Source organism: Colias croceus, chromosome 19 (assembly GCF_905220415.1).
Source record: "Colias croceus chromosome 19, ilColCroc2.1".
Lineage (NCBI taxonomy): Eukaryota > Metazoa > Arthropoda > Insecta > Lepidoptera > Pieridae > Colias > Colias croceus.
The window spans coordinates 4,155,540-4,179,313 of NC_059555.1; the positions used below are offsets into that span (position 1 = coordinate 4,155,540).

The 23,774-nt window shown below is 31.1% G+C and overlaps 1 protein-coding gene across 2 annotated transcripts in view; it reads left to right on the top strand.

Annotated features, from left to right (window-relative positions):
• Window positions 1-23,774, top strand: part of LOC123700030 (trichohyalin) — a 56,260-nt gene that overhangs the window by 9,265 nt on the left and 23,221 nt on the right. For both annotated transcript variants that reach the window (XM_045647134.1, XM_045647135.1), the window contains exon 2: window positions 157-188. The gene's annotated coding sequence lies outside the window, so the exon portion shown is untranslated. The remainder of the gene's footprint in view (window positions 1-156; window positions 189-23,774) is intronic.

The window sequence follows — 23,774 nt, forward strand, 5'->3', positions numbered from 1 at the left end:
TGACATAGTGGGGTTAGATTGAGCATTCGCTTATTTGATGTAAATGTACCGTTAAAAGCTATACTTTAACTAAAAGGCAAATGTTATCTAAACATTAATTAAAGCTTTATTACTTCACTTTATATGAAATTTACTCAAATATTTGTCTCATTTCAGATCTCCTGTCACGTTATTTGGAATCTTAATTGGTAAGTGCGTCAGCGATGATATTTAAAATATTACATAACTTGGTATTTAGCACACGTATAATTAATTCATTATTAATATATGCGGATGAATCTAGTTTATTTAAAAGATTTCATCAAGATTGATTGCGTTATTGTATTTTGAAGCAGTTCTGATGTTGAACATCTATAAATTAAACTATTTTTATTCGGCCCAGATTGTATCTAAATTTTTGTTTTTATTAATTCATAGGTTTTTTCTAAACCTTTGACATTTTGTAACAAGTGTATACGATCAAGTGCATTTTATTTATTAGTTAAAATAACTTTATTTTCTTTAAATTTGTAGACCTACATTATTTAAAATTCATTTGTGATTCATCTAAAGGTATTTTTAATTCATAACATTATATCTTTGTTCAATAATTAAAATAAGGTTTGTCACATTTAATAAAACCAGATTCAAACGGCCAGAAATTATAATATGTTTTTGTATTATACTGTGTTTATTGCCTTACGTAATGCCCTATTTGCTTCGACAAGTGCAATGGCCAGTTCCCACAATAACACATATTATACAACACCGTTCAAAAAGTTTCAAACGTGTGAAATATAAACATGAGGGAAAGTAGCATGCGTAAGCCAAAATACCTGAATTCTTGATAATAGTTTACAAACGGAACGTAATGTGAACTTTCGATTTCTGAACGTGTATATACACTTTTCTTTCGCATGTTGACAGCACAGATAAGAAAAAAATGCGCGCGAAAATAGATACATAGGTATGTTTTATAAGAACTCTGGAGAAACAGAAATATTTTTATGAAAGTTCCAAAACTTTATTTAATGCCTTAAAGTATAGATTTAAATATTGTGATTATAATAATATCTACAACTCATAATAAAAAAAAGAAACAGAATAATTATTCATTTAGATACGTGCCTAAGATGTTTTATATCTGTTTTCGTAAGATACATTTTAAGAATGTAATAAGATTAAAAGATAATGAGGAAATTTATGAGAGTGTAAAGTACTTTGATTAACATATTTAAATTCACGGTCGTATAAAGTGTTTATTTCGTGTAACTTATACCTATGAGGACATATGATTCGTATCATATTTACCTATTTTTTATATTTAATGTCACGTATCATTAAGGCACAGATAATAATCGCTTCGTAAATTAAGGTTTTGAGGTGACAAGTCAGTTACGTATAAGGATAGACTTCTTGAAGGTAAAATAAAGATTAAATATATTTAATTAACTTACATGTTAGGATATAAACGCAATTAATTACGTGTATCTAATAACTAAATAATATGAATTAAAAACAGATTATAGTAATACTATAACCACATAAATTCTAAAGTGTTTACGTTGCTTTTTCTACAGTCAAACTTTTTGTTTATTGAAAAAATATTTGTGTGTAATATTGCTCTACGAAGATCAATATAAAGATTAAAATAATATGTTGACCGAATAATAACTGTTTCTGACGAAAGCATTTCTATTTATCACCAGATATTATCCACACCATTAGATAAAGGATACGAGAAAGTAGGTAATGTTCTCAAATCAATTGTTTTCACTACATCGCGTGAATGTTAACAGTAAAAGTGAATCCAGTCACGTGTAGCTGTAGGCGTATTAAATCAACTTATACTGATTTGCCTATTAACTTGTTAAGAACACGGTATTCGCGGATTACAGATAAGTAATAATCCGAAAAATTGATAATGATTTTGACATTAATTCTCATAACAATTTGCGTATTTTTGAAGTAGAAAGTATTATTTTCGTTGTCCCAAAATTGTATTTTGACAATGTGTTGTTTATGGTGGGTATTTAAAATATTTGTCTCTTTCAATCCGTCCTAACTCAAATATTTAGGCACTCAAATTGACGTACTTAGTATTTTCTTAACTTATTATTTTTGGGAATACAGGCCAAAGTCTTCTTCACACATCGAATTAACAAATGTAAAGTTTAAAAATGACTTCTTCATCTTTTAAATGTCTATTAGACTTGTATATAATATTTCCTCGTATAAACTAAGCTATAATTTGATTGCAATATTATAAAAGAAATCAAACTTCTCGCTCTTCTCTTTCACATTACTCTTACCGAATAACTAAAGGATTTCACTGAATGTATCAGTAAGATAGAATTGTTTACGCTTCGATATCAACATTATCTAAAGTCTAAAGTAAAGCGTACCCATGGCCAGATATCTCCTATTTCTACGGTATTCGTAAACTTGTTTGGTTCAAAATATTTAGTACAGTCGTGCTCATACAGGGAAAGGGTTATGAATATTTTTTTCTTTATTCACATTTTTTACACAGTTTTATTTACTAGTAAACTTTTGTGGGAGACATAAATAGTCAATCACAGTGGTCATACGAGTACTACTAAAGAGATTTTTATTACTGTAAACTCTAAAAGTATGAATATTTTAGTGACAGAATTCCATGTTTAATGAAGTGAATATAATTTCAAAAATCAAAAACTTTTAAATATAATACTTTAATATTTAAGCATTGTGTATTCGACTGTACACTTACTTTTCACGAAACAGGTAGGTGTGTCTGGCACGTTAATGTTTCAAGTTCGATTCTTGATCGCGTGCCTCAATGTTTTTTGTGTGTTTTTTTACTTTTGAGAGTTGTATAGGGCTCGTTTTTAATAACTTAGAGCGTTGGAATTTGATCATGATTTGAAAAGTGCATGTCATACGATATTTGGTTACATAGTTGGGTTACATGCCTTGTTACTATGGCGATAAATCGTAAAATTTTATTACGGGTTTTTCAATACTTTTGTTAGTTTTTCTTATTACTTACTTTCTTAAATCGGGTAAATTACATGTATAATTATCCGATTTAAGAAAGTAAGAGTAAATCTATTCTTAAACGCATTAAATGGTAAAGCAAGTACATAATACAAAATGCTTAGCAACAGAGAAAAATCGATTTTTTTAAATAACATAACAAAGCCTACAGGGAAGTGACTCCAAGGTTTTAGTGTCGCAACGGTTCAGTGATAGCGACAATCAAGCAAACATTATCACCAAGTGGTAAATATGCCAGCCTATGTCACGTATAATATAACAAGGCTACGAATTCTGATATTAGTGTAATAGTATGTACACGTTTTCAATTACCCATAGTAAATGAAATCATTGTCCGATTTGGCAAGCATTCGGTCGGCTTACGGTACCGAGCGGTCAATTAAAATGAATCGATTCTTCCGTGGAATTGCGTAACTAGTGGTCACTTTTTCGGTCAGTTAGTTACAAATTGTAACATGTATGGTGTCTGGGTTAGTTCAATATTAAAACCGTTTTGATTAACGCCTTTAAATAATGAAGACGGTTCTTTATTATAAGCTCTTTTGATTTTGAGGTTATTTAAAGTGAGCAATGTTTATTTCGAATAAAAAATACTAAGAAAAGAAACTACTGCCTTCAGTATTTATTATTGTTATATGTATTATATATAAAAATGAAGCGCAAAATGTGTTGGTAAGCGCATAACTTTAGAACAGCTGAACCGATTTCTTTAATTCTTTTTTTATTAAGTATATTCCTTGAAGTACGAGGATGGTTCTTATGTAGAGAAAACGTAAACATGTACCACGGGCGAAGCCGGGGCGGACCGCTAGTATGGTTATCTAGACAGGCAAGAAGAGTTAAACGTCGCCTTGCATGCACTTATTCAGTTTCTTTTCTCTGGTTTTCATATTAATCGTATTATATTTTATTATAACTGGTGTTTTCAATTTGCTATCAGTTTTGATTGAAATGGCAATGGCGGACATTATAATTGTAACGCGTAAGAAAGCCATAAAGTATGTTATTAGCATTAGAATGTGAAGTGATCGTATTCTCGTCACGAACAAACCGACCTTCAGTCTGTCGCCTTATGTGTATATAGTGAAACTTGAGAGCGGTATGAAAAATATGATATGTGATGAATAAAAAATATTACTAACAAATTAATCGGGGACAACTTAAAACGACTAGCGAAAAGTTACTGGCCGTTTAAAAATAAAAAGGGGATAAAAGTAAACAAAATGAAAAAGAGAATTAGAGCACAAAGCGGTATTTGGATCCGTTTCTCTGCGACGATAATTCCAAAAAAAAAATTTGGATAAAGTAATATTCAGTGAATTATATATTAAAAAATCGGCTTTTAAATATTCTTTTGCATTGGTCATTTTGTCCTTCCCTACGCAAGCCTGATTTGGTGATGATTTCATACCCAAATATAATTTTATAAGATGTTATTTCCCTCGTTCTTATCTTCTTGTATGACTAATAGAAATATTAATATGAAGTTTATGCAAGCACAGATAAATCCCAAGCCTTTTTCGACATTAAATTTAATGAAAATGTTCATTATTTACAACATTTTTGTCGATAACGCATAATATATTCATAGAATGATCTAGAAGGAATGTAGCTGCTACGTGTAAATGTTCTTGTTTCCAAATAAAACGTTTTGATTTCAAGAAGTATCGATGAATATTTAGTAGTAAGGTACTTACAAAATTTTACAGCTCGACTTAAGGAACAGGTGCAAACTAAGCGGTGGGCGTATACAAAGGCAGTGTTACAAAATCTATAAATTATTCATTAATTTTCGACTTGCTCATAAATTATGTTACCCTGGTATACAATGTTGTAAATTCAAGTGATACATCTATACTATAATAATATTATAAATGTTCGTTTGTTTGTTTGTCAGATTTTAAAAATCCTTTCGGTGTTAGATAGCCCATTTATCGAGGAAGGCTATATATATATCATCACACTAAGATTAACAAGAGCGGAGCAATGCAGGTGAAACGCGGAGCACAGAGTATAAATATAAGCGAAGTTTGTACACAACGGATAAGAAAGTCCATTTATAACCGAATGTCCCTTTAACACATATAATTTAGTTTAAAACTACATATGTTCAAATAAAATACAACTTTCCTTTTCATAATATCGCCACAAAACACGTATTCAAGCGTCAGTGAAATGAAACCTTACATTTTCCCACCTTGAGAGTGACCTGCGTGGCGAAAGCACAAGGCTTTGCAAGATTTTACTGCTGTTTTTGAAAGACTTGATTACTTCGCGGGGAATAAAATACAATGTTCTAGTGTCATTGTGAAGTATACATAGTTGGATATTTATTGCCATTACATATTATTGGTTAACTATGTTTACAGGTGTGTTAAGAGAAAGGAAAATAACAATTTTTTGCACTTTTCATGTTATTATAAACTTGATCACTTTTATCCGGTCAACAATATTCGCTTCCATATAAATGGGTTCTTGTTCATATCTGGGGGCACGGTAGTGCCCCCGCCAAGACGAGCCAAGCGAACAAGCGAAGCGCACGGGCACTACCTACCTTTTCTCGAAGCGCTTCGACGTTTTTTTGAACCCTCATAACTTGGGTTTGGATTATGCTAGATCAACAAAATTTTCGGGATATATTGCCAATAGCGGACTTATTGAAAATATTAAGTCTTAATTACATTAGCTTTTATACTTCAGATTTTATTTATATCTAAAAAACGCTAATTTCGTCACTGACTCACTGATGATCATCAAAATTCTTAAGGTATTTCCTAATATCCTAGAAAGCTGAAATTTTGTATGTAAGCTAGTATTAGCACACAAACAAATAAAAAATTATAAAACTTGTAACTTTCATCCCCCAACCCCTTAAACTAGGGGATGGGAGTTTGTATGAGACCTGTAATTTTAAATTAAATTTTGATGACGCTAGAGGTCTAATCTAATAATCTAAAACTTGGTTCCCCTAGATATATATATGCATAGGTACTCCTTGTTAAAAAAAAAATAAAAAATTTAATCGACATATTAAATTTTGTTACAAACAACTTACAAAAAGAAATGAAATCCCACCAAAAACATTTTCATGTAAAATGTTGCCAAGACGAGCCCATATTATGACTCGCACTGTCAAAAAGTTATCAGATCTCATGTAGAGCCAAGCTTCTAACACTACACGCCCTAACTCTACAAGGCCTAACTTCACAAACTCTACACCTTAGTCAAAATATGTGGCTTGGCCGTTCGTAACTACAAGAACAATTGTATAACACAAAAGTAATGAACAGTGAAATAATTAATTTTTCACCTTACGCCGATGTGAATGTAGCGAAATGGCCAAGCCACATATTTTGACTAAGGTGTAGAGTTTGTGAAGTTAGGCCTTGTAGAGTTAGGGCGTGTAGTGTTAGAAGCTTGGCTCTACATGAGATCTGATAACTTTTTGACAGTGCGAGTCATAATATGGGCTCGTCTTGGCAACATTTTACATGAAAATGTTTTTGGTGGGATACTTTTTACTACTAGGATAATCCAAGATGGAAGATTTGTTTAATTGAAAATCGCACATGTGAAAAAAAATCTATCTACTTACTGCATGATTTTGTCGATGAACTTTAATTGAAAATTTCAAATTCAGGTGAAGTTGAATATCAAAGAATAAAAGTAAATGAAGTTTAATATATAATTCACACCAACATATAATTACACTAATTACTAATTAGTAATTACGAATAAAAAGTTAAAATTTATAGCACTATATTAAAATATAATCTATGCTTAAACTTAATTGCCGTGGGTGTTTTTAAAGTTAACGATCAAGTTATCGCAGTCGTGTCGGTATCGTATCGTGTAAAAAGGAAGAAGATTGCATCCTAACTTTCACTAATGGTTATTGCTTCCACTGCAATTTTCAATTAATACAAGTCGTACGGTTAATAGGTTGTAATAAGTCGTGTTCCGCCCGCCATCTGTTTTGATGTGAAAGGAGACAAACTCGGGGAAAGTGTGACGATTGCGTATTCGCAATGTATTATAGAAATACTTACAAACATGTGTGTTGTTTCTACATGCTATATATGTTCAAATATATTCTATACCACATGTTCGCTATAAATTTTATAGAAATCGTAAATATATCCTTTTGATATCCTAGTTTTTTCGTTAAAATCGGCATGAGTGAAAAACGTAATATTTCAGAAAATTCTATGATATGAATTGTCACACAAAAGAGACTATATTTGATCAAGTTAAAACTGAAATTAAATCAAGTTTAACTAGTAGAAAATGTCACATACCACTGTACATATAAATTAACCTTTGTTTTATTGTTTAAGTCTTGTCTTGATTACATTTTTATCTCAGCCAATCTAGTTTCGGCCAAACGTGATTGCTAGTTTATAGTTTAATGATTGATTTATACGAATAATAATTAGGATTCATTGACCAGGCTCTATTAAGCACGGCATTGCTGGCGAACGGTTGCCTTCCAGTCAAGGTGAGGCGGTCGACATTCCACCAGCCATCGTCTATTTTCGTTTTTCTCGATATGTTTTCATGTTAAAGGTCGGTATATCTCGGTGATGTATTATGCATTGAATTTTAAATGAAACGGGGATAGAATATTCTAGACTGGTTTGTGTATGTTCGTCTTCATCACAGTTGATAAAACAAAATTAGAAACAAATGTTATATCAGTAATGTGAATTTTTACTAAAAAATAATAATTGGTTCAAGTTGTTATTTGTCAATCTTTGGTATGTAAAACTTGGGTTATTATTAAGATTATCAGCCTATTTAATTCCCAGCCCATAGACCACATGAAAAATTATAATTTTACTTGATCAATTAAAAACAATACAATATTGATTTAAGTCAATACTGTTTACTAAAACAACGGTGAAATAAAATAACCTTTAAATCGATAAAACAAATTATTGATTTGTCCAAGAAACCATTAAGTAGGTAGTCAAAACAGAGAAAGCCATAACCAGTATTTATTACCTGATAACACTAAGTACATAATTTATTTACCTGCTTATTTCGCAAGCAAATTTCACTCAAATATCAATATTAACTGATAAAGGAAGCTGTATGTTAATACGGATATGGAAATAACAAGTCTAACAAGTTTATATTAATGTTTTTTTATTTTAAATTGTTAAGCAATTTGCGTTTTAACTAGTTTTAATTTATAATGGAATATTAATTAGATACACTAATGCTTATACATAATCGAACTTGGACATTATATTAAAGGTATAATTTATAAATCGCACTGATAAAAATTTTGGAATATTTAAAATCTTATATTATATGCACATTAAATATTTTCTTGAAGAACAGCAGGCTGACAACAATATCTAATAATACTTATCTTAAATTAAAGAAAAACGATCAGTAAATCAAATAAAAAGTGACCCATGTCATAATCTTAAATGTTTAATAAGAAACTGTCTAAAAGTAATTGTCTGAAGCATTTAATAGCCTAACGGGATATAGTGTTTGCAGATGAAATAAGCGATGAAATGATAAACACGGTTATAGCACACAGGTGCTAATAACTATAGCATGCTCAATTATTTAAAAAGTACGTCTACACGTGCCTCGTATCAACAAACAGTAGATACAATGATTGGTACCCATAATATTACTTTATAATTCTTTAGATTTGACTTACAATATAAATATTTTATAGAACGTATAGTAAATTCGCAATAAAACAGGAAATCGTTTAGATAGAATTAATTTTAATCAAGTTTATTAAAATATTAATAAATCTATTGCGAACTCTTAAATAAAATAATAATTAAGTTGATTTAATTGATGGCCTGGCCTTAAATATTAGGGTTAATAACAAATCTGAACACCTTTTTATATAAAAATTATTATAGACGAAAGACGAGACATTACCTATCGTGGTATTCGATACATTATTGCCAATAGAATATTCCTATATCTAGATATACATGGTAGTATACTAGATATACATACTAGTATGCCTAGGAGTATTTATACAGCTTATTTATACAGTTGCAAATGAATACGAATCCTTAGCGAGAACTTTCAAAAGCTAATAACCAAAGATCAGTGAAGCGTATCCTATTATACTCATACGATCACAATTATTGTCCATGAAAGCCTCAGTCATAACGATTATTACATCTACAATTGAACGCAATTATTTCACCATCTATAACTTTCACATGTTACAATGGTGTTATTGATCTCAAAACGTATTTCGTTTTTGCTATTAATGTTTACCGTTATGGGTCCTTTAGTTTTATTTTGTTTTACATTAAAACTAATTGCCTACTGCGCCTTTAGAAATATTTGATTACAAATATATTATACCTAAAGTTTATCCACTTTTTGCTAGTGCCTCATCTTAACTCGTAAACAGTTTGGCGGAAATATGCCATAAAAACTATGGAATTTTTTTTTATCTCTGCCTCGAGTAATATTTTTGCTAAGTAAGATAGCTAAGTTCAAAGTATACGATATATATTTTTATTGAGTGCATAACATAGGTAAACTAAAGAAAAATAGAATAAAAAACAATCATCTCCACTCATATATTATGACCTCATAATAATGTCCTTAACCTATCATTCCATTTGCACAAAAAGGTTAAATAGAAACAAGCTGTTGTGTGAAATATTCTGCATATTGACAAATTCTCCAAACTGAATTGTCCCGTGAATACCTGTTTCCATTGTGTACCTTTTTACAAACATTCAATCAACAAAATATCGTTTTCTCTCGCATGCCAGCGGTCCGAGGTCACAGCTTGAGCTTAATGCAAATCTTGTATGACATAGCGTGTTAGTTATTCGAACTAACAAGGACAGGCATTTACATATCTTTATAATTTGATTGCTTAATTGCTATTGTAACATGCACTTGTTAAATTGTTTTTATTCATACCACCTTTATCGTATTTACCTTGAGATGATGATACGTAATAGAGTTGTGATTAAAGAACGTATTTATCGTCTTTTTTTTCATCTTATATTTACAATACGAAGCATAAAAAATAATGCCTTTTCTAGACGAATAATGTTGAGGCTGTCATGCATGTAGGTAACTAGGTACCTTAGTGATTTTTTTTAAAGAGATACATTTATTCCAACTATGAAACACTGCCTGCATGTGAATTAATATTTAATTGACCTTTGTTAATGAAACTTTCATAATTAAAAAGACAAAAAACTAAGTGTCGTATGAAGTCCGATAATATTAATGTAACTTTAATTATAACGACAAGTATCTTTCTATTAGTTTTGTTGTTAGGAATTTTATAAACACGAAATCCATTTCAAATACCAAATTCGAAACTATTCTACTTATTTTTCCATCATGAGTAAAAAATATTAGTTAATTATGCTTTTCCGACAAAACACTAAACAGTTGTCATTGTTTCATAACATTGAAGCGCGTAATCCAATAATTCATTTATAATTGTAATTAATTCGTAATATTTCATAATCACTGTTTTAATGTCTTGTACATACATTTACTTTAGCGAAGTGCATAACTGCATAGTGTGTGCGATTTAAAGGAAAAAGTCTGTAAATAAATAGCTTGTAACTTTCAGTGTTCGTTTTCACCTTGTTTTCACAACTACTATGTTTGATTGTGAATATTTTAATATTTTTTTATAAATATTTTGGTAATTTTTCATATCTTCGTTTTAATTACCATAAAAATCAATTAAAATGTGTACATTTGTTAAAAAGGGAAAATAAAAAATTATGACCTACTTTTGTTTACAAATAAAAAAAGGTGTGTCTTTGAGTCACCAGATTCCAACCTGATAATCTCGAGTGACAGTTGCGAAATTTCTAAAGATAGATAAAGAATGTCGATGATGCAGCTCAGTTCTCACGAATTTGATAACAATAAGAAAGTTTACGTATAAACTAACAAAATGTTACGTGGTAGCAGTTTTATTTTTATTAAAAAAACATGTAAAAAATACATAAAATATTATCTTGTTTTGTTTTATTTAGATTCCTAGAATCTAAATAAAACAAAAAATAGAGAGAGCAATGGTGGCTCAGTGGTGAGACCTCGGACTTCGAATCGATAAGTCCGGCGTTCGAGACCAGGCGAGCGCGCAGGAAACAAATTGATTTTTCAATTTATCTGCGCATGTTGTAACATCACCACTGCTCGAACGGTGAAGGAAAACATCGTGAGGAAACCGACATGTCGAAGTATCAAAAGTTCGATGACATGTGACATCTGCCAACCCGCACTTGGCCAGCGTGGTGGATTATGGCCTGTACCCTCATAGGAGGCCCGTGTCCCAGCAGTGGGAACGTATATGGGCTGGTGATGATGATGATGATGAGATTCCTAGAAATATAAGTTGGAATATCTAAGTGAAATAAAACTGTAAAATCTGTCGTAAATAAATAATTATACTAAAAATTGTTAAGGCGAAGCTGTACCTAATAAAAAATATTTTTTGCCGAATATTTAACTTTACTTTAAGACCATAAAACAGTAAAGGTATTCCAGTTCAGAAACCGAAGGTACGGGTTAAATACACATGTACAGCTGGTTCAAGCACATATACTCAACAGCACGAGTACTCTCATCGCACGAGCTTGGCATATTTACAAATAGATTTACATCCGCATACCAAGCGACTTATTGACTCCTTTTGACTTAATTCGTGAATTTCTCTTTACACCTTTAGCATGGATAACTTAATAAGGTGTACCTAACAAGTAACATAAAAATTACACACAAAAATCTCTATCTCTTTTACGAAGACGTACCTAATGTTAAAACATACTTACTAAAACCCCGACATTTACTTACATTTACTACAAAATTAAATTTATATGTAAAATATCTTAGAAAAGTTGGTTGGTAATCAAAATATTACGAATTTACCATACACATTTATAATCAAAAGGGAGCTCATTTAACAAAGGACGTTCAGTTTGTTTTGTAGCACGTTAATATTTACATAGATTGTTTGCGGTGCCCACATCTGTGTAGTGGTACTCGATAACGGTCAGCGATGTCAACTGCTCCTAGCCTTCATCTTGGTGCATACAAATGTTTTTAAAATAACTCTGTATGACCACTCCACGTTTTTTGGGACAAACTATTGTTATATCATATATGTCAGCTTCGAAATGGACGTTGTTTATACTCGAATGTATCCTCTATATTGTAGAAACGTATATAAAACTGAAATTATTAACAAAAAAATATTTTGAAGTTTATGGAATGTAAAAATATTTTACGGACGTAACTTGCCCTTAATTAAATTTTCAAATGTAAACATACTATCATATTATGTTGCTGCATTAGGCAAAGAGTTGTCTTTGGTGAATAGTTTTCCACAGTAGTCTTATAGTTTACCTAGTTTTTATAAAGAAAGTGGAACAAGTAGCCTTACCAAGGATTACCCTACAAACAAATTGATATTCTCCTCAATATTAATATAGATACAGCAGGATACACGTACATCTTAGTAATCAAGTGCAAAAGATCCCGTTATAAGGCCCTAGACCGGTCCGTACAGGCTAGATTTATTAACAGGAAACCTTTGTAGACCTTGAATTAGATAACTCTGTAACAACTGACACTAATTGTAGGTAACTTCTATTTTGAACATGAATTACACTGACAAGGAATATGCGAGTAAAAACTATCTTGATTGTCGTAAACATTATCTCTGTTGAATACGGTTTATCTTTGAAATACTTACATATTATAATGTGGTCTGCATATCAAAGAATTATTATTATCTGATCTGGATAGGTTAGGTATTAAATTTAATACGGGCTAGGGATTTGTGAGTTCAAGAGAATCCGGGAAAACGTAATCTAGATATGTATTTACAACACTTTTATGTATCTACTTATGAAAAATATTTTAAACGTGTTCAAAGTGTATTTTTATCATTTAAATAATAAGCAGCTTTTTTTAGTTTGGATATTAGCTATTGCACAAAAACTTATTTTATCGTACGATTTACCAATCTTAAACTCCCTTTACCTAAATATAAGTACATGAATTTATGATAGCGTTTCTTATTTAACGATCTCTGTCGTGTAAAAGAAAAAGCTTGTATAAATCATGTACATAATATTATTGCAATAAGCATGATTTGTAATCGAAAAGGACCGACCTTATTTTATGTCTTCTTTGCAGTCGTTGGGACTTTAAACCCTCGTCTGTCGGAACACAGATCTGTGCCAAAAATTTTGTACCCGTAGTCTGTCGGGGCACAGATCTGTGCCAAATCACCGCCGGTTGGAAATTGGCTCATTGTAACGCAAATATAGTTCAAATCTGCTTATACGACTATTTAGTTGATAGCTTATGAATTACTGAATATTTAAAGTCCATCCAATAATAATTTGACCGATAAATATTCGAAATATAACAGTAATTATGTCATACTTTAGTCGAGTAACTTTTAACTTTTAAAGTTTTACAAAATGTAAAATTTTGCGGAAAGTTGAAAAACGGTAATTATTTATTGGTCTTTTTATTATTATTGACTATATAACCTAATGTTTATGTGCCGACATAATGAAAATTACCAACAATTATACCATAAATAATGGTTTCAAATATGTATCTATCACTTAACTGTACGTTGCTTAGTTTTTGACCCCTGGTAAATCATATTTTTTTTTACATATTGTATTTGTTCTTTACATCATTTTACGAGAAATTTTATGAAGATTTTAATGATATAATTCAAAATTTGATACTGTGTTCCATTTTAGAGATATTTCGTTTTCAAATCAAAACCGACAATAATTTCCCCGTAAAATCCGCATACAGGATGTTCACAAATTCAACGACACTATTTTTTAAATTTCGTCTTCAATTAAATTTTTCATTTTCATACAAAATAAAATGTACATGATAATATGTTTTGTTTATATTGAAAGGTATCGTTTTTGTGGTATTTATAATTGTCCTCAGGTTAAAAACGATATACATAATCAACTACAAAAATTATAGTCCGTAACCTGCTTACGAAAAAATTCCAGAGACACATTTTCTTTCTTAATTCTTTTAGTTTTAGTATATTATGGTTAAAAGTGTATATATGCTGGAAAAATAGTAAAAAAACCTAGAAACAACAATGAACAAGGGAACAATGGTTTTCACTATGACCTATATATAGGACAAAGTGATACTATGTAATTTGTGTAGGACAAACTCAAAAAGAAATTTAACACTTTAATTGTACAACATATTCTTACCTTCATACAAATACAACATATTATTATTTATTGGGGAACCTTAAGTTTCAGAAAAAATAAAAAGCCGGCCAAGTGCGAGTCGGACTCGCGCACCGAGGGCTTCGTACAAACTTATTTTTTTTATTATGCTGTAGGTATCTTTTAAATTGTAAATCTGAGTTTTAAATGTGAATATCAAGTTAATACACGTAGGCGTTCATATTAGTTGAAAGTTGAAATTATTAAGTACTTTTTTTATTTGTAAATGGCAATTAAAAAATCATGTTCTTTGCAATTATTCTTATATCTGTTTTTATAAAACATTGCTTTTTACCAAATTTAAAGATTTTATGTACTTGGGAAGTACCCTGTCGGTTTTGATTGCCTTGCAAATGTCAAAATTTGCTAAAAATTGCAGTGTTAACGGCTGCATCCCAAAGGGTTTGGTTTTTAAGGGTCCAGGACCCTAATAAGATTACGTCTGTCCATCCCATCTGCCCATCTGTCTGTCTGTCTGTCAAGACCCATTTTATAAGGAGCGCGTAATGTGACATTTAACTGAAAATATTGATTACTTGAGTCGATTGAAGCTGCGAAAAAATCAAACTTATAAACCAACGCAATCAAAAGATACAGCCGTTTATGCTGCAAATTTTCGCAAATTTTGACATTAGCAAGGGAATCGACACCTACAGGGTACTTCCCGTGTACGTAGAGTTTTAAAATTGGGGTAAAATAAGCTCTTATAGCGCAGATTGAGGAATAATTTCGAAAATCATAAAATTTTAGAATTACAACATAATAAAAAATTGGTTTGTTCGGAGCCCTCGGTGTGCGAGTTTTTTATTCTTATGTACTATATGTAGTACATTCGTAGGCAGAACGTTATAGATGTAGATCGCTGTCTGAAGACGATTATTTTTTTGCATTCATGACTTTAAATAGCCTTGGAACATTACAGATTTAATAAAACGAATTAAATGCATCATTTGCAGTACGCGTGAAAATATAAATCTATCCTCTCATTTTGTAAAAGACTAGCGATAACAATTATTGTATTTTTGGTGTCAAAACTGCTTCTATTACCCAGAAGAAGAAAGCAATTTTTTTATTTGAAGATATCACATTGCTGTCTAAAATTACATAATCAATAATTACTTATTTGTTAGGTAACCCTAAATAAACTTCCACCTTGATATTTTAAATTTCATTTGAAGATAAAAATATCTAAGTAGCTATTTGATAGGATTACCTTTTTCCGATTCGTAAGCATTTGAGTATCAATAAAAGAGAATTCAAATGGAACAACGATCCTTGTGGCAATGGAAGACAAGACACTCCAAGGCTTACTTTAACAATAGGACGTAACAGTATTTGAAATCAAGAAAATATAACTCTGTATACTTTGTCAAATGAACAGATAATAATACTTACACGATCAGTGTCTGGGAATTTGCAGCTTTTAATTCCTGATACCAGGATTCTTCATGAAATTCTACACATTACGTTTTATTTTATTCCAATCAAAATATTTTTAAGTTCCATGCCGTTTGTGTACTACGGACTTAGTAGTTAGGACTAAACTACTGAACCGATTTTAATACAATTTTACCGATTAGTTTATATCTTAATTACAATATGCTTGGAAATACTGCATGTATTGAAGTAAAATAAAAACTAGATTGGATAGCTTTCATCACTTTCCTGATCAAATTCAAGTGGAACCTCGTGGTAATAAATCGTCGTCTCAAGGCGGTCGTTGTGTTCGATATATTACAAGAAATAATGAACAGAAGTTCGTTCTGTTCGACGTTATTTGTGCTAAGTTGCAAATATTCCTATTAATTGGCCAATGTTGGCGTCAACATCACACATTACAACTACATGAGTATATAAATAGTACAGACACAAAGCTTCATAACAATTTTTTATAGTGCTATCAGTTAAATAAAATTTATTTAAGTACTTACCTATTATTTCAATCCGTTAGATAATTGATATTTTTTTAAGAATCTCTGTACTATTTATTTACTCATAAGCTAATTTAGCCCACGGACAAAATTATTTGAGTAACGCGTGGCTAAGTTATATGCATAAATAGGATTGGGAGCGTTAATTTTATTAAGGCATAACGTTCATTCTTTTAATAAAACAATAATATGATACGATTCTTTCTTCTATACAACTAGGGACATAATATAATGATTTTCATTTAGTATGTTTTCTGATTCCTATTATTTGTTGATTTTTAGAATGATAAGTATAACATTTAGATTTTTTTTTTTTTTTTTGTAAGGTGTTTCTCAATGTTAGCCAGAAGGGCTACTACATTTTAACGCGGACGTGGGGGTGAACTGAAGGTTCACCCTGGTAGCGACATGCACAAGGGCGCCCCCCCTTGACGGGGACCACGAACCTCGGCTTGAGCTGTCGCTTGAGTGGAGGAGGCCAGAAGGGCCCTAATCGGACGGGCAACATTTAGATGTATAATATCATTTATATGTAATTGTTTATTTATTATGAATCTTTAAGTTTATTGATTTTTATCCTTTACATAAGCTGTATTTTATAAAAAATGTTTCAAACTCAAATTTCCGTAAATTTTTGATTTATAAATTAAATGTAACGGTTTATAATTATTAATTTATGGTATAATTAAATGTAGATTTCACATTTGTACAGCTTAGACATTTTTCTGAATGGATACAGTGCCTTTCGATTTGTAGTTGGACAACATTTCATATTATACGATTACTAGCTTCCGCCCGCGACTCCGTCCGCACGGAAAAAATTAAGATTTTTTTCTACGTATTTTTCCGGGATAAAAAGTATCCTATTTTACGCCCAGGATAATAAGGTATAATTATACCAAGTTTCATCGAAACCGAAACCTTAGTTTTCACGTGATGCCTTCACATACAGACAGACAGACAGACAATAATTTTTTTAATCACATATTTGGGCTTGGTATCGATCCAGTAACACCCCCTGCTATTTATATTTTCAATATTTTCAATGTACAGAATTGACCCTTCTACAGATTTATTATATGTAAAGATAATAATTAAGAGCATGAAAGAAAAAAAAGCATTTCTTCATAATGCTATTGTTACCACAAAAAATATTTTCTTAAATGCAAATTTTAAGAGAAAATAAAATAGACATGTGGAGACGTTATACATACAGACGTTAGAACAAAGCCCACTATAAGAATAACGTCATTTAGGAATAAGACGATTTTTAAACATTAATAAAAACCTAAATATTTCCAAAAAGTAAAAATTACTGTTAGTTTTTATCTAGTTTTGATTAAAATAAAAATAAAAACAAGTAGCAAAAAATTTTGAAATGTTGTCATTTTGGAGCACCCTGTAAAGTCTGTATTTGTATGAACATGATTGGAGATCGCGCCCGCTTATGCTCATGCGTAAGCGATGATATTCATAATCAACTTTCTCGAATTTTTATTAAATAAACCTATGTTTTTGTTATATTCACTCAAAAGATTGTCTATTCTAGTATGAAAATACAAAAATAAAAATCTAAAATACCTTGATATTATTTTTTTATGAGTATTTTTCTTTACAATGTAACATTTATTCAAAATGTGTGGGAAAAAATGCTTCTAATAAGTAAAATAAGCATGCCAGGGAGTAAGTAAGGTAACTAATATAAAGTTTGGTTATCTAGTTAGCATCAAAATTTACAAGAGTCTCACAGGTTAAAGTTTATATCACAAATTTTAATATCGAAAAAAATCGGCAAATCAGCGCCAAAAGCTCGAATTTGCCCGACAGACAGCACCTTTTTGAGGCGGCGCGCCGCGACAGCTGAGGGGTTAATAATAGCGGAGCTTACGACAGTAAATGGGCAATTTCTTCAGAGTTTATAAGAATTTGCTTATTTTAAAGATTTTATTATGAAGGAAAAGGTCAATGATACAACTTTCATCACTGAGAGAATTGTCTTCAAAAATGAAAAATGATAATAGAAAGTACATTAGTAAAAGATACATGGTTTTGTTTAAGATGTAGACTTAATATAAAAATAGGCTTTTTATTACTCTATCATCATGATTATACAAAAGCTTAATATCGTTGTTTATTTGCTAATACTCCAATATTATATTGCGAATTCAACCTGTCAACGTGTACCAGATTTTTATGTTAATACTCAAGTATAGATATAGCCTAGATTTAAACACTTTCACTGAACATAATCGATCGGAAACTACCGTATGCGGTCATCGGTTCGTCGAACAAAAGGCTTCGGGTCATTTTCCTGTCAAATCCAACTGTTGAAATGGAAATTAATAATGTATGAATCTGGTATTGATACTTTCGCTTCTTATCACACGAGAAAGTTGTAATGAGGCTGTAATGGTTCGTCCTGAGGTCAACAATGCAATTTTGTTTGCAATGAGCTTGTATCATTTATCATTCTTTTTGCTATCTAATTATCTATGCTGAAGAGTTTGGTTGAATGCCTTAATCTCAGGATCTACGGGTCCGATTTGCATTTTTTTTTTCAGTCATAGATAGCCTATTTATCGAGGAAGGCTATAGGGTATGTATCATTACTTTAAAACCAATAGGAACGAAGCAATGCGGGTAAAACCGCGGGGCACAGCTGGTGTTTAATAAATTGATAAACAAAGCCTTTATAACTTTTAATATGTCTAGGTATGTAATTTGCTGAAAAATCGTACAATTTTTTGGTAACAGTGTATGACTAACAAAGCGTGATTAGAACCAAAAGTCAATAAGTATTCAAGCAACTTCGTTAGACCCTTATTAGGCTCAGAAGCAGCCACACTGGAAGTCAACTTCCGTCAGTTTACGATGGGCATCCTATGTTTAAATAAGCCCATGATAATCATTGTTTTATGTGACCATAAATGTATAAACGCAAATATAATCCACTTGGCTTGATAATTCGTAAACTATAATAAAATTTATTGCTCAATAAAACATTGTTTTAAACCGTCCATTTGCAAAAGATATTAAGATGAACTTATATAAATGTAACTCTTTTATCTATTATGAAAGAAATTCCACTTCTATTAAGTTTGAAAATGTTTATGTCGAAAAATACATTTGCTAATAATTTTATGCAAAGGAATTTAAATTATTATAATATAGCTAACGCAATGACCTACATACACCGTACTTAATCTAAGCTCTTACTTAGCGCCGTGAGTGTTATCGCGGGGTGATTGACCGATAAGCACAATTAACATACCAAAGGCTGGTTCACACTTTGATTAGTGCGAGTGCAGGTGATTAGTGCGAGTGCAGGTGTGTAGTGCGAGTAGTGTCCAATTCAACTGCGAGTGCAGGTGATTAGTGGGAGTGCAGGTCAATGGTGCAATTCGCGACGCTACACACTACGCTAAACACTAAACACTAAACACTCGTGTCCAGACGTGTTTAGGCAGGCACACTGCGAGTGAGGGGGAAGGGAGGGCGCGCGGGACGTGGCTACTCGCAGTCCACTCGCAAAAAAATAGAACACGCTTCTATTCACTTTACTACACAGCCTACTAAACACTTGCACTAAACAGTCGCTGTCCACACGTAGTTACTAAACACCTGCACTAATCACCTGCACTCGCACTAATCAAAGTGTGAACCAGCCATAAGGTAAGGCGAAGAAAATTAGTTACAATCTGAAGATTAGACGTATTTATAGTAGTTTATAGTAGGTAAGCGTATAATTTGCGACCATTCATTTATAAGGAGTTGATGGCTTATAGCGACCAGTTTATATGTATATTCATGTATAAATTATTGGTTTAATTCATCGCGAACAAGATTTCTAATGATGGGATTAGATGTATCCGGATATCATGAAGAAATATGAACAGGGAACTTTATAAGGGCAGTGAATTAATAGTCAAAAGTTTGCCATAATCTTGAGGGATAGGTTTTTGTAATTATATTGGTAAAGTAGAAGTTTTACCAGCATTGTTCAGCTCGTCTTGATCTTAGCGTGATGATGCTTATAGCCTTCCTCGATAAATTGGCTATCTAACAACGAAATAATCTTTCAAATCGGACCAGTAGTTCCTAAGATAAGCACGTTCAAACAAAAAAAAAATCTTCAGATTTATAATATTAGTATAGATATATATATTATACTTCATTTAAAAACTTACCTATAAATACTTAGCCAAGTTGACGATTGATATAAGTTTGATATTGTTAATTTCAAATTTGTTTGTTACGTTATATGTGTGATAAATATGTAATGCAATTTAAAATGTAGGTATCAATCGAATTTCAAGTTTTTAGCACTCACTAACTAAATGATATAATCTAGCTTTCTCAATCTAGCATTCATTTGCATATCATTTTTAATTCTTGAATACATATAGTACAAAATTGCATAAGTTTCTTTGAATCGTTCTAAACATCTGGGCATAGAACTAAGAAGCATTTAGAGAATTCGATACATTCTCACCCTGTTTGGTCAATTATTAAATCACATTAAACCATTACGTTGGACTCTCTTGCATAATAATTATGTGACCGTATTGGACCATCTATTACATAATTTGCTGTACTTACTAATGAGGTTTTAATCTGGTATTTATTTCAAACTTGTTTAATATTGTATTGAGATGTCAAATGGAATTAAATTAGGTTATAAATTAATCTCCAAAGTCTACATTGTCGCATAATAACTTATATGCATAATTGTTTAGGTTTTTGTGTATTATGTTTTGGAACACATTTTAAATGTTAGGAAATTGATTTTACTTAAACCCACACATTAAAAACGAATGCAATTTAATTAAGAATTTAGAATAGACCACTACAAAACTTACTTACTATGAAAGTAAGTTAACTATTTGGTAGGCACCTATACTTATTGTTAAAATGTAATTAAGTAAACAAAGAATACAATTTTCCTTACCTAGTGATTGACATGTTCTATACAATAAACAATAATGAATATCGCATACTTTGATCACAAACAAGTGATGTCGAACGAGATGAAAGTAAGCCTGCACCTTCAATCGACTTCCGCAATAGGAAGTTACATCACTATTTAGTATGTCGGTCGACTAGCGTACAAAATTCCTTTTATTGATATGGTAAAATCGATAATAGTTTAATAACTTGTTGGTCATTTCATAACATTTTTTAAGAAAACATATTCTATAAATATTGCTTATTTAATTAGCACAATGTTCTTGTTTTACACAAATAGAAATATATTTAGTAAATGGAGAAATAGCTGGTCGGCTTTGTTGCGATTTTGCCGTTATTAAAATATGTCTAAATATCCTGTGGGAAAACTACTAAAGTTACTGCTATGCGAATTATAAACTACTAGCTTGACGCCCGCGGCTTCGCCCGCTTTGTCTAAAACTTAATAAATTATATACTAAAACCTTCCGCAAAAAAAAACCGCATCAAAATCCGTTGCGTAGTTTTAAAGATTTAAGCATACAAAGGGACATAGGGACAGAGAAAGCAACTTTGTTTTATACTATGTAGAGTGATATTCAAACCCAATTTAATATAAATCTATCTAGTTATATAGATGTGTAAGGCTAATGAAATATTACACATGTGCATAATGTAAGTGCAATCAAACATTTTTATCTCATTTTATAATTTAAACTAAACCGAGATTGTGTTATTCAAAATTGCAAAGCATTACAAATAATTCTTATGTAGGTATTACATACATCTACATAATATCATAAATAATATGATATCGTCATACAAAAATATGTAAAAAAATCCATTTGTTTCTTACAATTAACGTACCTACTATGTACGTAATATACGGCCTTATCAATTTTCGCAACTTCTCACCTGCCTCTCGACTCTTGCCTGCATTCCGTGCTTACATAAACTCATTTATACGTTAAACATACGAAGAAATATACTCAGAATCTTCTCAGTAAATTATGCAATGCTTGTTACAAGAACGGATATCGACATTTACCGAAAAGGTGCAACGCAAAGAAAAAAATTGCATGTTGTGCACCTACTGAATAACGACATTTTTTTTCTTTTGCTCACATAAAACTGTCATATATTAAATCATTTTAATCACTCAACCCAATTGTACAAGGTAATAAGTATTATTCGATTTTTTCAATCTAAAAACATTGAAACATACTCATTCGTTACCTGCATAAAAAATTAGGATACATCAAGCAAGTTGCAATATAATATGCAATACATTAAGGTAATACTTAAATTTAGTAACAGTTTTGCGGCAAACGTTTTACTCAAATTACTCAACCATCTTTTCTAAAGATATAATGAGACGAGCATGCAATGCAAATCACACGTAATAAATAATAATGCATTTATGTCATCATTTCAACAGTTTTATGTCACAAAAGAAAAGATTGCCAAAAACAGAACCATAAAAGAAACCATTTGGTTTGACATCCAAACGAAAAAAAAGATTCCAATTTCAAACCAAATCCACAGATACAGAATCTCTTATACTTTTTCTTTTAATAAAACTATTCATTACCTATTAAATGTTATCCAAATGTGTACACAATGTAGAGAAAATGCATAATGAATATGATCGCATGATTTGAAGTTAATTGTCACAAGTTTCCCGCTAGTTTCCTACTTTCATTTAGCGCTAAATCGAACAAAAACGCAACTCGCTCGACTGAGACGAACATAAAATTTGTGAGCAAAAAAATGCACAGAAATATAAATTTCTTCTAGCACCGGGTGATCCGCCTTCGAAAGTTCTCGTAAAATCATGTACTTTTTAATGAAAATATGAAATGGACAGTTACAGGTTCTTTTTGTATTATTCATTGCAGTCGCGACGAAATTTTATCCGGTATTTATATACCTATTGAAATGTTTATGGAAATTGTTTTTTATTGAAATTCGTACTATACGTAGCTATAATTTGAATGTCAATTACGGTAATATTTTATCTGTATCAAATGGCGCCATTTACGGTTCTGAAATTGAAATTAAAACGTCAAAGTTAATCCAATCAGTTAGATAAAGGCCGTTAGATATTTATTAAAATCTAGCTGACATTCCAATATTAAAGAACAGTGATTCTGAACCATTTATAACAGTAAAATTAATACTTACTATGGCTAAAGTAGTTGTTCTTGTGTGTAACTTGTAAATATAAATTGAATTCAAGCAAACATACACAGTTCCGCATCTTATTTTAACCCATCAAATATTTCATAGCATTATGTCCTCTATGGTTATGTGATAAAAACTATAATTGGAGGAGAGGTTTTACCCATGCTCTGTACATACCGTGGTGTTAAAGAACAATGAGCTATTATGCAGTGCGGACGGAAGACAGACGAACCAACTTGGGACTTAACTGACAATAGAAACATCCTATGGTTTTATATTATTCGCTACAATTGAAATATAACCTGTTAACATTTGATTGTTATCAAGGTAATTTGGTTTGTATTGTATGAAAATAATTTTAGTGGTGAATCATCGAAATTGTGTTGGTTTTTTATTTAAATTGTATACAGTATATTAATTGTTTGTATCA